Source organism: Artemia sp. Qi Xiang Cuo, chromosome 16 (assembly GCF_049724085.1).
Source record: "Artemia sp. Qi Xiang Cuo chromosome 16, ASM4972408v1, whole genome shotgun sequence".
Classification (NCBI taxonomy): domain Eukaryota; kingdom Metazoa; phylum Arthropoda; class Branchiopoda; order Anostraca; family Artemiidae; genus Artemia; species Artemia sp. Qi Xiang Cuo.
In genome coordinates, this window is record NC_142809.1 from 31,164,552 (window position 1) to 31,183,335 (window position 18,784).

Sequence of the window (18,784 nt, forward strand, 5' to 3'; positions counted from 1 at the left end):
GATATTAATTTTAAATACGATGCATAAAAAAATAACACAATTTTGACTATTAGGTCCTTTTGATATCTTTTCAGAATATTAATATTCCTCACCCCCCTCCGCAATACTAAAACCCATCCCAACACATTAAATATATTGTGCATATTTAAAGGAGACGCATGGCTCGTTAATCAATTTTTAGTCTTAAAATATGATATATTTCTGCAGGCTTGTTAAGAACAGTTTTAGCACAAATACCCTAGACCTGAACAGCTGTCAAAAAGCGTTTTAATTATGTGTTAGATATGTGGTCCGCTTTCAATCAGAAACTCAATATGATAAGATAGTTAAAAGTAGTTATACGAAAATTTGAACTTAGCGTGAAAGGCGAGGTGTTGAGGAGGAGGGAACCCCCCTCATATACGTAATAATTTTGGTTCATTTTAAGTTTTTAGTGTTTCTCCTTACTTTCAGTGGAAATGTTTTTTGAATATTTCTAATGCACTAAAACATAGAGCCCTAAAAACATCATAATCAAATTTATAGGTACAATTTATCTGTAAAAGAGGGGTTTTTTTTTCATCAATAAATTTTTCTTCTTTTTTTTTAAGGAGTATTTGGATTAATGAATTTACTCTCCCCCTGAAAAGCAACCAAGATGGAACGATACCACATCGATGCAAGCTAACAAAATACATGGTGAAAATATCCCTTTACACATTGACAACGATTAGAGTGAAACAAGAAAACAGTTAAAGGGCACTTCTAAAAACACAGAAAAATGACAAACATACAATTCTGTATAATGGTGGATATGTGAGACGCTTTATTATATTAAAAAACGACATTAATAAAAAGTTTTTTTCGTTTTCACCCTTTTTTTATTTTTTCATAGCTTAAAAAAAACAGAAATGTCAGACGCTAACAAATAGATTTTTTTTTTTTTTTTTTTTAATATTTCTGTACATTGTGATTTAGAAATTAAAGGTTATTAAATTTTTAACAATTTCAAAACGGTTAATAGTTTTTTTTTAGAGTTTCGTTTACTATTTAGCCTTACGTGCCTGAAATCACGAATTATAATATTTAATTAGCTGTTTGTGTTTTCAGACACCATAGCTAGTTGAAACTCTACATAAATATCTTCATTTTTAACCTAATTGCATATAGTTTAAATAATTCTAGGAGGATGAAGTATTTTTCTACTTAACAACTGCATTAATAACTTCCAAGATGATAGGACAGTATGACACAGAATTTATCAGTTACCGAGAGTTCAATAACTCCCCTCGCAATGACTTCCAAGGGTTTTATGACTCCTCCCCACAATGAATTCAGATGGTTTTAAGACTCATCTCACTAGTCATAACTCCATTCAACCTTGAGCAAAGGTATAAAAGTTTGATGAAGTATTTCTCTGCTTAACAACTACATTAATAGCCTCCAAGATGATAGGACTGTTTGACACCGATTTTATCAGTTTGAAAAAATCATCTTGCTGTGTTATATTCGAATGTGCTTTTTTATTATTGTCTATTGATCTCGAAGAAATTGATTGTTATCATTGGCTAGTGAACTATAATCTGTTTGAGTATGATAAAAGCTTGTGGAGTACTACATTAAGTTATATAAACAGACTGGGATTCTATGATAGAGTGATTACACCACTTAATAATACTAGTCAGGAACTGAGAAATGTCCAGGAGGAAGTCAGTGAAATTTGCAGCTTTTTCGGAGTTGAAGCGCTCTACGTAAAGGGCAATGTACCTACAGATAAAGTTTTAATTCAAAAGTGTGACCTATGAGTTCACTTTTCTATCTATAAGAGCTTAAAGATCCTACAATTGTAGTGTGAGATCACCACCCTGAAGTCGATACTATTCTCTGTGCACAGTGTCTAAATAAGAAATTGACCTATAGTTGAAAATCAATAAGACCTGTTAAAAAATCTTATCTCTAATAGGACCATCTGGTGCGGAGTTTTAAAATTTAACTCTCATTGCTATTTTTTATGTGAACATTTGTTGTTGTTGTTTTTTTTCTCAAAAAAAAAATCTGTTAATAAAATTAATAAAAAAATATATTTAATATTAAAACCTTAATGTTCTTTAGACTAGTATTTATTAATATGACTACTGACTCAATAAGGGATAAAACCTGATAACCAAATTCAATATTTGTTATCTACCAGACACTTCAATGAAAATAAACATCTCAACATTAACTATTTTACCAAATGATCATTTTCAGACAGAAAAGACAAAAAGATATAAAAAGTTTTTATATCTTCTACTGAAAATTTTAGAATAGAACAATTATTTTCTTTATTTGTTAATGAACTTAAGAACTGCTGAGGAAGATTTTTATTTTTCTCTAGAGAAACTATAATTGAAATATAAGCTCTTTAATAAAATTCGTAATTGAGTTAAATGTTAATGATAACAGAATAGATTATAAGATATTCGACGAAAATTTTTGAAAAATAATAATAATATGTACATAACAGTTATAAAATCTTATCTTACATTAAAAATTTTTAGTTTATCTGGGAAAAAATTTAATTTATATGCAATTTCTTTCTTTTGTATTTTTGAAAATTAAGAAGAGAACTTTAACATTTCTTCACCACGTTGATACTATTAGACATTAAATGAAGATTTTTATCTTACATTAAAATATTAACATTCATAGTATATCTCTTATTATATTCTACAATAAAATTTAGAAAGTTTCTTAAAAGTTTTTTATCTCTTTCGGAAAAATTATAGACTTACATTTTATATAGTGATCGTCAGAGTGAAATATTAATGATAAAGGTTAAACTTTTTATATCTTCTACAAAAAATATTTATTAAATCTTGAAATCTATTACTTTGGGGAAAAATATGAATTTAACTTAAAACTTTTTATATTATTTGGAAGAATATAATTTATCAATAACTAATTTCTTTTTTATTGAGAAAACTCAGAAGAGAATTTAAACTTTTCTTCACTTCCTTGATAAAATTTCAAATTGAAGTATATATTTGTCGTTCGTTAAAAGTTTCACTCTGGAGTTTTTTATATTAATTTAAAATATTAAATATAAGATTTTAAATTTTTATTGCACTATACAAAATAAGTTTTACAACAACAAATTATAACTCAAATCATTAAAAATAGTTATTACATACTATAATATTTAAATCCAACTAAATATCAGTACATACAACACATAAATAATAATAAAAAAATACAAAAAGATTTAAGAAATACAAAATATCTCTTACAAAAAAAAAATTATTAGTAATATATATAAACATACTTTACACAAATCCACATTAGTTCTAACAGAATATAAAATACTTTGTGCTAAATACAAAATACTTGCTTCAACACACTAAATTTCTAACAGCATCAAAAATAGTTATTACAGCATACAAAAAAATTCAAGCTTATTCCAAAAATAATTCTTACAAAGCAGAAACATTTCTTGCAAAATAGAAAAAGTTGTAAGAAAATCGAAAATAGTTCTTAAACAACAAAAACTATTCTTAAAAATAGAAAAATCCTTTACACAAATAAAAAATATTTTTAACATAATTAAAAATAGCTTCTTAAAAATATTATATAATTGTCACAGAGCACTAAAATTATAACAACACATAAATTACTTATTAAATAATGAGATAAGTTCAATAAAACTAAAAATATAGTTCTTAAAAAATAAAACTAATTATTAATATATAGAAAAGGATTTTATACAAATCCAATATAGTACTAACAGACTAAAAAAAAGTTGTTGCAAAACTTGAAAAACTAGTTAATAAAAAAAAATAGTTCCTAAAAAATCAAAAATAGTTCTTACCGAATATAAAAAGTTCAATCAAAATCAAAATTGTTCTTACTAAAAATAAATAATACTTAAAAAATATAGAAAGTTCTAAGAAATCCAAAATAGTTCTTACAAAACAAAAATTATTCGTAGTAAATACAAAAATACTTTACACAAATCCACAATAGTTCTAACAGAATAAAAAAATACTTGTGCAAAATACCAAATACTTGCTTCAAGACACTAAATTTCTAACAACAAATCCACATTAGTTCTAACAGAATAAAAGAATACTTGGTGCAAAATATCAAATACTTGCTTAAAGACACTTAATTTATAACAACATCCCAAAACAGTAGTTATTATATCATACAAAAAATTCAAACATATTAAAAAAATAATTCTTACAAAGCAGAAACAATTCTTACAAAATACAAAAAGTTGTAAGAAAATCGAAAATAGTTCTTAAACAACAAAAACTATTCTTAAAAATAGAAAAAATCCTTTACACAAATCCAAAATAGTTCTAACAGAGTGACGCAATTTCAAAGTTCACTGCATTTTTGGTCATAAGCCCAAAAAACCAGCTCTTTTAAGAGATTTGTTTTCTGGTAAGTATAATCTGGTTTGGTAGGTACAATCTGGTTAGGTGGGTATAATCACATTACCTATTCAAAGGTAGCGTGCAATTTAAACTGTATCTCAGTAGTGTTTGGTTGTGGTTTACCTTGTCACAGTTACATTTTCTTTATTGGTCAAAGTCCATCTTGAATTTCAGACATTAAAATGCATGAGTTGGAATATTTCAGTAGTGTTTGGTTGTGGTTTACCTTGTCACACTTACATTTTCATTAATTTTCAAAGTTCATTTTGAATTTCTTTAGTTTAAATGAAAGATTGGAATATTTCAGTAGTGTTTGGTTGTGGTTTACCCTGTCACAGTTACATTTTCTTGATTTTTCAAAGTTCATTTTGAATCATTCAAGAGTCGTGATTAAACACGTTTGGGTTACGTGATTTTTCTGCCTTAAAAAAATTCATAATACTGTTTTTGTTTAGTTAATATTCTTAATGGCTTGTTAGCTCAGTTGGTTAGAGCGTCGTGCTAATAAGCAAGTCGAGTTCGATCCTCACGAGCCATAGTTTTAACATTCGTATGGTAACTCCATAAGTTATTCTAGGGATATATTTTATATCGAGTTAACAAATTCTATAGGAATCAATACACAGACACGACATACAAACAGAATCATATTGATAGAGATATTCAAAAAGTTGTTGATCTAGGTTCACTTAGAGTGGCGCGCCACTTAAGTGAACCTAGATCAACCTAACTTTTGAATATACTATGTCTGATTGTGTGCATGTCTGTCCGTGTATTGGTTCCTATAAAAATTTGTTAACTCGATATAAAATATATCCGTAGAATAACTTATGGAGTTACTATACGAATGTTAGAACTATGGCTCGTGAGGAGTCACCTCGACTCGTTTGGACGAGCTCCAACTAATGGCTACAAGTCATTAAGATATTAGCTAAACAAGTATTATCGAATTTTTTAAGGCAGAAAATCACGTAGACCAAACGTGTTTAATCACGACTCTTGAACTGATTCAAAATGAACTTTGAAAAAATCAAGATAAATGCTAACTGTCGACAGATATCCACAAGCAAACACTACTGAAATATTCCAACTCTTGCATTTCAACGAGAGAAATTCAAACTGAACTTTTGAAAAATCAAGAAAATGAACTGTGACAAGTACCACAACCAAACACTACTGAAATATTCCAACTCTTGCATTTCAACGAAGAAATTCAAAATGGACTTTGAAAAATCAAGAAAATGTAGCTGTGACGAACCACAACCAAACGCTACTGAGATACAGTTTAAATTGCACGCTACTGTGAATAGGCAATGTGATTATACCCACCTAACCAGATTGTACCTACCAAACTAGATTATACTTACCAGAAAACAAATCTCTTAAAAGAGCTAGTTTTTGGGCTTATCACAAAAAGGCAGTGAATTTTGAAATCGCGTCACTCTGTTAGAACTATTTTGGATTTGTGTAAAGGATTTTTATATTTTTAAGAATATTTTTTGTTTATTCAGAAGTATTTTTGATTTTCTTACAACTTTTTGTATTTTGCAAGAATTGTTTCTGCTTTTTAAGAATTATTTTTTGAATAAGTTTGAATTTTTTTTGTATGCTATAATAAATATATGTGATGTTGTGAGAAATTTTGTTTATTTTATCAATTATTTTGTTTTGTTCACCTAGTATTTTTTTTTAGAATGTTTTAAATAATTTTTAGTCGGTTTAAGAAATGTTGTTACTTGTTTCTATATTTTTGTATATATATCATAGTATTTTTTTTATTATTCGCTTACAATGTGGTAGATTATTAAATTATTTGTTTATTATAAACGTCACAAAGATTTTTTTTAATTGATATTTTGTATATAATGGTTCATTTTATATTTTTAAATACGTATTTATTAGTATTACTAACAATTTTGATTTTGTTTGAACTTTTTGTATGATATAATAACTATTTTTGATTTTTTAATACCTATTTTTTTTTTGTAACAATTTTTTCAAGTTTTTCAACAAATATTTTTTATTCTGTTAGTACTATTTTGGATTTTTCTAAAATATTTTTTTATTTATTAATAATGATTTTTGTTTTTTAAGAACGCTTTTTTTAGGTTGTTTGAACTTCTCGTATTCTGTAAGACGCAATTTAGGTGTTCTAATACTGTCTGTGATCTGTGACAAGTATTTCATATTTTGCATAATCTATTTTTAAATCTGCTATAAATCTTTTTTAGTTGTGTAAATGGTTTTTTCTATTTTTAAGAATAGTTTTTGTTTTTTAATAACTATTTTAGATTTTCTTAAAAATTTCTTATTTTGAAATAATTTTTTCTGCTTTGTAAGAATTATTTTTGGAATAAGTTTGAATTTTTTGTATTATATAATAACTGTTTGTGATGTTTTTAGAAATTTAGTGTGTTGAATCAAGTATTTGGTATTTATTACCAAGTATTTTATATTTTCTTAGAAAGATTGTTGAGTTGTGTAAAGTATTTTTATATATTTATTACGAATAATTTTTTTTTTGTAATAACTATTTTGTATTTCTTAAAACTTTTTGTATTTTTTTAATGATTATTTATTTTTTGTATTATCTGCTGTGTATTTTGTTTTAAATATTATAGTATGTAATAAATATTTTATATGTCTTTAGGAATCATTTGTTTTTTTCAAACTTTTTTTGTATTAATAAATAAAAAGTTATAATCTTATAATTAATATTTACATTGAAGATAAAAAACTCAATAGTTAATATTGCAAAGACATACAAATTTGTACTTAAATTTTAATTTGTATAACTGAAGTTACTAAAATTTTAAATTCTATTCTGAGTTTTCCAAATAAAAAAATAAATTATCTTTTTATAAAGGATATTCTTACAAATAATATAAAAGGGTCCACTGCAATTAAGATTTTTCCCCCAATGTAATAGATTTATAGAGTTATTCCAAATTTTTTTGTATAACATGTAAAAGTTTTCAACTTTATCATGAATATTTCACTCTGACTAGCACTAGCTCCACATTAATTATGTAATTTTCCTGAAAGAGATAATCAAATTTAAAGTAACGTTGTCAATTTTAGTGTAGAATATAATAACAGGTATACTATTAATTTTAGTATTTTGCTGTAATATAAAAATCTTCATTTAATTTAAAATTTTCTCAACGTTGAGAATAACATTTCAACGTCTTTAATTAATTTTCTCAATGAAAAAAGAAATAAATTGCAGAGAAAGTAAAAATTTTCCCAGATAAAATAAAAATTTTTAATATAAGTTAATAGTTTATAAAAGATATGTACTTATTTAATTTGTTGATAAAACTTTTTCGTATAATATATTCAATGTTATTCTATGATCATTAAAATTTAAATCACGTACGAATTTTATTAAAGAGCTTTCATTTCAATTATAAGTTCTCCATAGAAAAATAAAAATAGTCAACATCAGTTTCTCATTTAATCAACACATACAGAAATTTAATGTTCTATTGTAAAATTTTCAGTATAAGATAGAAAAAGTTTTTATATCTTTTGGTCTTTTCAGTCTGAAAATTATAAGGTGGTAAAATAGTTAATGTTGAGCTGCTCATTTTCCTTGAAGTTTCTGGTAGATAACAAATATTTATTTGGTTTATAAGTTTTTACACCTTATTTATTCCTTAGTAATATTAATAAATACTATTATAAATAACAGTATGGGTTTAAGATTAAATATATTTTTTGATTAATTTTATTAAAATTTTTTTTTTTTGATAAAAAAAAAACAACAACAACAACTGTTTACATAAAAAAATTACTTAGAGTTCACTCTTAAACATACGCACCCGATGGTCACATGATAGGTGATAGTTTTTTAACAGGTCTCAGTTATGTATCACAATAAGTCCTTTTCGGAGTTAGCCACTGTGGGCAGAGAATACTCTCGTTTTCAGGGCAGTGATAGCACCCTTAACATTTATTATCCGAAAACTCTTCTCGATTGCATAGTGATCTCCTAGTATCACACTTTTGAATTAAAACGTTATATGTAGGTACATTGCCCTTGACGTAGAGTGCTTCAACCCCGAAAAAGCTGCAAATTCAACTGACTTCCTCCTGAACATTACTCAGTTCCTGACCAGTATTATTAAGTGGTGTAATCACTCTATCATAGAATCCCAGTCTGTTTATATAACGTAATGTAGTACTCCACAAGCTTTTATCATACTCAAACAGATTATAGTTCACTAACCAATGATAAAAGTCAATTTCTTCGAGATCCATAGACAATAATAAAAAAGCACATTCGAATATAACACCGCAAGATGATTTTTTCAAACTGATAAATTCGGTGTCAAACAGTCCTATCATCTTGGAGGCTATTAATGTAGTTGTTAAGCAGAGAAATACTTCATCAAACTTTATACCTTCGCTCAAGGTTGAATGGAGTTATGACTAGTGAGATGAGTCTTAAAACCATCTGAATTCATTGTGGGGAGGAGTCATAAAACCCTTGGAAGTCATTGCGAGGGGAGTTATTGAACTCTCGGTAACTGATAAATTCTGTGTCATACTGTCCTATCATCTTGGAAGTTATTAATGCAGTTGTTAAGTAGAAAAATACTTCATCCTCCTAGAATTATTTAAACTATACGCAATTAGGTTAAAAATGAATATATTTATGTAGAGTTTCAACTAGCTATGGTGTCTGAAAACCCAAACAGCTAATTAAATATTCTAATTCATGATTTCAGGCACGTAAGGCTCAATAGTAACCGAAACTCTAAAAAAAAACTATTAACCGTTTTGAACTTTTTAAAAATTTAATAACAATTCATTTATAAAAACCCCAGTACAGAAACATTAAAAAAAAAAAAAAAAAATCGCTTTTGTCATTTAAGCATTTTCGGGTTCTTTAATTATTAGCAAAACTAAAAAACGTGTTATAATGAAAAAGCAGTAAAATAATTTGCGTGTTTTTAACTAACAAAGCGTCTAACATCTCTACCATTATACAGAAGGATATGTTTGTCCTTTTTATGTGTTTTTAGAACTGCCCTTAACTGTTTTCTTGTTTCACTCGAATCGTTGTTAATGTGTAAAGGGATATTTTCACTATGTATTTTGGTAGCTTGCATCGATGTGGTATCGTTCCATCTCGGTGCGCTTTTAAGGGGGAGAGTAAATTCATTAATCCAAATACTACATAAAAAAAAAAGAATAAAAATTTATTAATGAAAAAAAAAACCCAAAATTAAATATAAAATTTAAAACGAAATTTTATTATGATTTTTTTATTGCTATATGTTTTAGTGCATTAGAAATATTCAAAAAAAATTTCCACTGAAAGAAAGGAGAAACACTAAAAACTTAAAATGAACCAAAATTATTACGTATATGAGGGTGGGTCCCTCCTCCTCAACACCTCGACTTTCACGCGAAGTTAAAATGTTAGTATAAAGAATTTTAACTATCTTATCATAGAGAGTTTCTGATTGACAGCGGACCACAGCTATAACAAAGTATTCAAACGATTTTTGAAAGATGTTAATTGATATTGTCGGTTTGATCAGTAGTATATTCACTATCCTGCAGAAATATATCATATTTAATACTAAAAATTGATTAACGAGCAATGCGTCTCCTTTAAATATTCACAATATATTTAATGTGTTGGGATGGGTTTTAGTATTGAGGAGGGGGGTGAGGACTATTAATATTCTGAAAATATATCAAAAGGACCTAATAGTAAAAATTGTGTTATTTTTTATGCATCGTATTTAAAATTAATATCAAACGGGTCTAATAGTCAAAATTGTGTTACTTTTTTTATGCATCGTATTTAAAATATAGATAGCTTAGGCTCCATCTAAGACTGGTGTTCTTTTTTAAGAGTTTAAGCAGATTGAAATTTAAGACAATAAGTTTTAAAATCATGAAGTTCATAATTGAAAAAGACATACAATCATAATTGAAAAAGACATAAAATTTTTTTTCTTTTATCCTGTGTGAGCTTTGGTTTTGGGGGAGGGGGAACGGTGCCCCCTTTAATATTCTGAATAAATATCAAACGGACCTAATAGTCAAAATTGTGTTTTTTATGAATCGTATTTAAAATATTGATAGCTTAGGCTCTATCTAGGACTGTCGTTTTTTTAAGAATTTAATCAGATTTAAATTTAATCATATAAGTTTTAAAATAGTGATTTTTATAATTTAAAAATAAAAAATAAATTTTTATACTAAGTCAGCATTGGTTTTGGGGATGGGGAATGGTCCCCCCATTAATATTATGAATAAATATCAAACGGACCTAATAGTCAAAATTGTGTTTTTTTTATTCATCGTATTGAAAATTAATATCAAATGGACCTAATAGTCAAAATTGTGTTATTTTTGTATGCATCGTATTTAAAATATAGATAACTTAGGCTCCATATAGGACTTTTTAAGAGGTTAGCAGATTGAAATTTAAGCCTATAAGTTTTAAAATCGTGACGTTCATAATTGAAAAAGACAAACAATTTTATTTTTATTTTATCCTACGTGAGCTTTGGTTTTGGGGAGGGGGGAACGGCACCCTCATTAATATTCTGAATAAATATCAAACAGACCAAATTGTGTTATTTTTTTTGCATCGTATTTAAAATATAGATAGCTTAGGCTCTATCCAGGACTGGCTTTTTTTTTTTACGAGTTTAATCAGATTTGAATTTAAGCCGGTAAAATTTAAAATCGAAGTTGCTGATGGTTGAATTTATATGAAGAACGTAGATATTAGTAATATCTTTTATACGAGCGACTAAAAATCTGTATAGATACCTGTGATAGCAATACGCCCAAAAATAATACGTCCGATACCGATACACTGTGCAGCCCTTTCCCCAGGGGACTTGGAGGGTCATAATATCACCAACACCCAATATATTTGACTCTAGCAATGTCTCTTGTAATCGTCAAATCTATTAAGTATCTGATGTAAGCACCTCATTCTTTAATTACCCCGTGAGGCATTCTTAACAATCGCAATACTTTTACACTAATACCTCTTCGCAAAAAAAATTCGCAAATCTCGTAAACTAAAGAAGTAATTACATCACTGTTGTTAGCTCCATCATTAATCTCCAATAATGTAAATGCACCCCTCATTTTTTTTCCTCTACTAATATCCTTGCAAATAAAAACTATTCTCTTTGAATTCAATTCTCTTACTAATTTCAGAGAATCAAATTTGAAACCTGAATATATACAAAAAAATAATAGGCGATTAAAAAAGAAGAGACACCGGTTTTTTTGAACTAAAAAAAAAAAAGACATTGAACTTTTAAATTGCGTCGTTCCTATAGTTTAAAGACCTGTAGACCTGTTTGTACGCAAATGACCCTGGTAACCGTACAATGCATTGAAAGCTTACATTCAAACTTACGCCTAAGGCATAGATATGTATGTAAGCTTTCAATGCATTATACGGTTACTACTTATATTTATATATATATAAAAGGTTTCATTGAAAGGTTTCATTTTATTAACTTTTCATTGAGGTTTTTGTGTGACGTTCGGAAGCCGGAAGTAAGTTTATATGAAAAAGGCGACAACCTGTCTTTTATCTTGACCGTGGGAGTAAAAATCAGGGCTAATAATACCATTTATAGGTGAAAGAATTTTGAAGGCATTTTCAGAAAGTTTCCTTCAGGGAAGACCAAGCAACCCCGGAAAATACAATACAGAGCTTAAGAAACAAATAGATATAAGTCTTAGCACTCATTTGGTGACGAGTGACATTTTTTTATGAAATTTGTTTTACGTCATAAATTTGGAAATGTCTCCACTTTATGTCCCAAATGTCTAAAATGTGTCCATTTTTTGCCCTATTATGTCATTATGTCCAGGCACATAGAAATATGTCCTTTGGACATAAAATATGGCCAGTTGGCAACCCTGATCCCTCCCCCATGCCTCTCCCGTATCTGTCCCGGTAACTGCCGCGTCTCATTTGACATATATAAAAAGTGAATATAGTGCACAAGTACCCATTAAAACAGTGCTGAACAAAATCAAACCACACTATGCGCACAGAGGCTATTAAGAGGACGCATCAATAATGCTTCAGGGACAATTTATGGTATTAATTTGAAATTTTCAGCGTGTGTTGAGATGGGGGGGGGGGATGTTTAAGAAAACCAAAGATGATATTTGCACACTACTACTATTGCTACTACTACTACTGCTGCAACTATCGCTGCTGTGCAAGCTAAAGAAATTAAGGTGAAGCTTTCAGGGAATGTTTAGGTGGATGTTGAACTAAATCAAAATGAACTATGAGAATGTAGATTGTCAAGGGGATGTAAGAGCAATTTCTCGGGAAACAGCTTACATTATTGTGTTGGACCTTTCAAGGTATGCTGTGGCGGATTTTTATTTAACCAGAAGGCGCTATGTTTATACTATTAATACAACTACTACGATTGCTATAACTAACGACCCTAAGGGTATTAAGGTGGAAGTTTTGGAGAACGTTTAGGGGGAGTTTCAATTAAATAAAAAAAAAACTATATGCTTGTAGGTTTTCAAAAGGGCATCTAAGCAATATTCTAGGCAGCACAGCGCAATATGATAATAAAAACTTGAGAGCATTAAAGGGGAAATTTGAACTAATCAAAACATGCTATGTGTATGCAGATTATCAAAAGGGCGCATCTCAGAAATAGACCAGGATATTAAGTAGGAACTTTCAGGAAATGCTAAAAAGGGAATATCAATTCTTCAAAAGGCAACATTTGCATGCAACTTCTACTAATTCCACTAACACCATTACAAATATTGCTTCTGCAGTGAGTCATGTGTCAATTCTAAAACTTAGTCAACCTACCTAAAACTCTAGGTGGATGTGTTTGTAACAGTGAAGTATTTGTCCAATTTGGGAGTAATAGCTACTGCCGCTGTTTTTCTATGTCGTTTACGAAAATATTTGGAAAACTATAGGTCTCTCCGTTCGCCTGCTAGTCCAGGGGACTTGTCTGTCATGTGCCAATCCTAAAACATGGTTGTCCGCCTGAGACTCTAAGCGGGCAAGCCTATTAGGCTTAGGTCACTTGTTCGCCTGTGAGTCCAAGCAAATTCAGTCCCCCCCCCCTTTGCATACAAGTCCAGTCGACAATATCCGTCATGAGTCAAACCAAAAATCTTGATCATCCCTTAGTTCTATGGCTATCTAACTTAGTTCTGCCCTAGGTTGGATGGATAATAGACTGTCGATCAACAAGTGACAATGACATCATTTTTATAAAATCCTAAAAAAGGCTTATACCAGCTTTGCCTCTCACTCAGACTATCTATCTTGGCTTTGTCTCCAATCGGCCAATGGCTTTATGACAACTTGATTTTAATTCAAAAATTAATGAGCTCATCCATCCATTCATCCATAAGATAGATGGATGGATGGATGATAGACTATCTATCAACAATTTAGCCACGGATTGACAGTACCTTGATTTTATTTCAAAAATCAACAGTGGAAATCAAGTTGCCGTTAAGCCATTGGCCAATGGGAGACAAAGCCAAGACATATAGTCTGAGTGAGAGGCAAAGTTGGCAAAAGCATTTATCAGGATTGTATAAATATGATGACATTTTCACTTGTTGATAGATTTTCTATCATCCATCCATCCATCCTAGGGCAGAACTAAGGTAGATAGCCATAGAACTAAGAGATTTTCGAGATTTTTGGTTTGACTCATATCACGGGTAACATATCTATATCATTCTCATTTTGTATTTTCAAAATATTAAATGGTAATTTTTTTGGCTTTAAGCATATTTCATGTCATTGTTAAAAAAAAACTCATTGTCATTGTTAACATAGCATATCACATGTTAAAAAATGTTGAAAAATTTCTATGTTGACAAAAACATGAAAAATAAACAATAAAAGTTAAAAAAAAGTTAGAAAAAATAAACTTCAAAGAAGTATACAAAAATAGGGGGAGGGTTAAAAAGCTAGGGGGTAATGGAGGCTGAGGGGAGGGGACCTTGGAGGTTGAGGTCCTTTTAATTAGAGTTTTTGGAGGTTGGGGACCTTAATGATTCAAATCCATAGCCACCTCGCTACTTGATTTCTAACGATTGTTCTGGATTTTTATATCAAAATTCTTTTTTGGTGGCTAGGACTTTATTAGTTTTAAGTTTATGCATACCCCAATGCTAAACAATATTTTGTATTGCCCACACTCCTAATTGGGTTCTTGTGTAATATAACGACCACAGCCATGAAGTGAAGCTATGTCAATCAACTTGTGAAAGGATGAAAATATTCTAATTCTGTTCTAACATTTATGACACGTTTCGTTGGAGTTACCATTCCCTCAGACTTACCTTTAGTTATAAGCAATTGCAACCCTTTATCTGTTTCATTCAATCCAATATAAAATATTCTTATTATCGTTATCTGGTTTCTTCCCGTTATTCAAATCCATAGTTAAGACCATTCAAACCAGAATTATGCAAATGAGATATATTCTGATACCTGTACTAATCCAAGTACTACTGGACGAGATTATTAGGATCATTGACCTACATAAAGTACAGGTTTAAAATACATGTTTAAAAATCAAGCTCCGTATTGTATATCATTATAAGCCTCTTTGACAGGCTTTTACCAAGGACAATAAAACTCCCTTCTGTGGTGCCTATTGCCTTACAACCCTTGCTCGTGTAAGATTGCCCTATTTCTTGGGCTAGAAACTAATTCTGGTTGTTGCTTAAAGCAGGTTCTGGGTAAACTCTCTAAACGCCCATTTTGAATATAATCAATTCTACTTATAAAACTTTTTACCCAGAGTTCTTGAAGGATGAAACTCTTTTAGTATTACATGTTTAATTGGTATTTTTATTTTTTGGTTCTCTTGATTTTTCTAATGAAGAGACGGAAGTGATTGAAGGTTTGTTTTTCCTTTCTTTTTTTGATGACCACAAAGAACTTTGGTGCTGTTTTTGGGGATCGTCACCGAAAACCGAAAAATTACAATCTCAAATCAGTGCCGATTTCTTTGCAAATCGACAATGATATTGCATATTGGTGCCGAAAAAAGTTACGTGTGTCATGACGAATTCATATAAGAAGAATAGTTTATTCTTCATAGATATGGTAAATTTCATAGAAGATCAGAATCGAAGAAAAGAAGAAGAATATTAAAAACAATTGTGTTAAAGAATTTGAAAGTTTGAGAAAAAAGAACTATCAAGTGAAGTTTTTTGATTATTTTCAATTTATATAAAGTGGGGTATTTATCTCAACCATGATCCCAATGAAACTACCCTCTGGGAAGGGAGATACTGACAGCCAAATGCAAGGCTCTATCTCCCCATTACCAAGTGACCTTTCTGAGAACTCGGACTCCAATGAAACAATCATCCCTGTCCATTCTGAGGACCCAAATCACCATGATGATGGCTTCATAACTGTCTCTCCTAAAAGACCCAAGAGAAAACGGTACGTCAATTTCTTCACATTAAAAACAGTTTTTACTCCACCCCTATCTTTTTTAGAAGAAGAGCACTTTATCCACATTTTGCCTATTTCTTCTGAAACTACTTTTCAAATAAATAACATAAAAAAAATCGACCCAAGCTTTTCAAAATTCTGAAAATTAATTTCAACTTAAATATCAATAGATATGGTTCAATTTTAATATCTTTTCAAGCAGGCCATGAAGATACAAAACAACTCTGTTATGACTCAAATTCCTCGGAGGCATCAAGGTCCATTCAAAGAAATGGATTCGCCTCCCCCCCCCCCCCAAACAAGAACTATCACATAAAATATCCTTAATGATATTCCCAAAACCGATCTAGAGGATGGCCTCATGAACTGCAAAGGCTAAAAAATATCTGTATCAAAAATCACTAGACCTGGAAAACCCAACAATGATGGTATATACATATCTAAATCTTGCCTGTTCATCCTGGACTCCGACCTGGAGAATTTCAGTGAACCTATATTCCTATTTGGCCAGATAAAGCCTTACAAAGAGTATAAACTTAAAGACAATACAGTGTGTAACATGTCTCATAATGGGTCAGACAAAACAACACTGCAAAACAAACCTGAAAAGGTGTAAGCTATTCCAAAATATCCATCCTCCAAACACAGCGAACTGTGCAAAAAAGAAATTAACATACATTAATTGCAAAGGTCCTCATTCTTCTGCCAACAGATTTGCATGTCCAAAATACAAGTCACGATCAATGGCCCTAAGGTTTTCTGAAAAAGAAAACATCCCTTTTCAGTTTACAAAAATGAAACTCATGGTACATACTGCAGATAGACCTGAATTTCCTGAATCAGACATACAACCTAATCAAAAAACTAAAAAGCATAAAACTACAATGACCCGACAACGAAAAACATTCCCTAAAATCAAGACCTTAGACTTTCCCCCCTTCCAACCAGAGACCAAGACCCAGAATCTTCTAGAAATAAACCTGGAAACTGACCTCATCAAAATCAACTAAGGAAGCTTCAGAAGAAAATTCAAATCTACTTACAAACTTATGTCTCTACATAATCAACTTCAACTCACTTTCCAGAACATCCCTCTAAAAAATCCTCTCAATTCTAGAAGAGATCGCTAATGCCTACTTCCCACAAAATCTCAAGGACACAGCCAATACAAACATCAGCACTATACTCAAAAAACTAAATCTATCTATCAATGGCTAGCCCTCTGTTATCTTTATCCACCACAATTTTGCAATGGAATGTGCGATCCTTAAATGATTTTAAACTTACCGACCTTCTTAAGTATGCTTCTTCTCACAACATAGACATACTATGCCTCCAAGAAACCCATTTGAACTGATCTCTTAATCTTAAAGTTCCTGGTTATGTTGTCCTAAGAAAAGATAGATCTTAGATAATTTCGGAGACCATACTGCCTTTCCATGACGATAAAATAAAAGTCCAAAATAGGGATAAAATCCTTTTTAATAGACAGTGTATCATAAATTTCACAAAAAATACCAGATATTTCGGTCACATATACAGTGACCGTCATCAGTAGTAAAACTAAACTAAAACAATTTAGAACAAAAGTTTATATACGAAATTAAATAAAACTAAATATTATTTAAAGCTCTGATTATTTTCATAGCAAAGGCAGAATCTAGCATCTTCGACCTTCTTGTATTCGGTTCATTAGCGTTCAATGATATAACATTTGGACAAAGGTCAACTACATTGGTTTGATGATTTCTTTAACTGATCGGATCTTTAGTACTTGCTCTCCAAAATTTGTTGAGGAGGAGTTGTCTTTTCTATGGAAAATACTAATCAGCAACATGTATCCAGAATGGTTAATTAACCAGACTTTTTCAAAAAGAAGAAAAGGTTTCTAGAGATTTCTAGGGAAGTCTTGGAGACAAATCGGGAGAAGGATGTTTTTTGTTCCTTACCATATGTACCCGGGCTAAGTGAAAAACTTAAAAGAATTTTACAAAACAATTGCCTAAGGGTAGCTTTAAAGAGTAATAATACTTTGGGTAGTTTTCTAAATTCTGGGAAGGATCTAACTTCATTGGGGCAACAAAGTGGGGTTTACCAGATCCCTTGTACTTGCGGAAGCTCATATGTAGGACGTACTAACCAGAGTTTGGAAATGAGATTATTACAACATAAAGATTCTATTTCTTCGGCTTTAAAGCAAGATTCTAAGTCTGGATTTTACTTTAGCCCTTTCAGAACATATTTTTAATTTTCCAGACCATTTTATTTTGTTCGAGAATGTCTCTTTGATTTCTAGGGATCGGGGTTAAAAGCAAAATTTTCGTGAAACGCTTGAAACAAAGACAATCTTATTCAAGAATATTGCTTTGAATCGGGATACAGGTGAATATGGGCTAAAATCTATCTATGATAATTTATTAAAATCTGACAGAGTAAAGTTCAATTCACCCAATGTAGTTGACCTTTGTCCAAATGTTATATCATTGAACGCTAATGAACCAAATCCAAGAAGGTCAAAAAGGCTAGCTTCCGCCTTCGCTTTGAAAAGAATTAAAGATTTAAACAATATGTAGTTTTATTTGATTTAGTATATAAACTTTTGTTTTAAATTGTTTTAGTTTAGTTTTACTACTGATGACGGTCACTGTATGTGTGACCGAAATATCTGGTATTTTTTGTGAAATTTATTATACACTTTCTATTAAAAAGGATTTTATCCCTATTTTGGACTTTTATTTTATCAAGATAGATCTTCCAATAGAATTGGTGGTGGAGTTGCCATTCTTGTAAGATCACACCTCAGATTCTTTGGTATAAGCCTCCCTGATTTCAGTCATGACGTGGATGTAATTGGTCTAAAGTTGTGGCTGGCAAACATGGATGTTACAGTTATTAATTTATATAAACC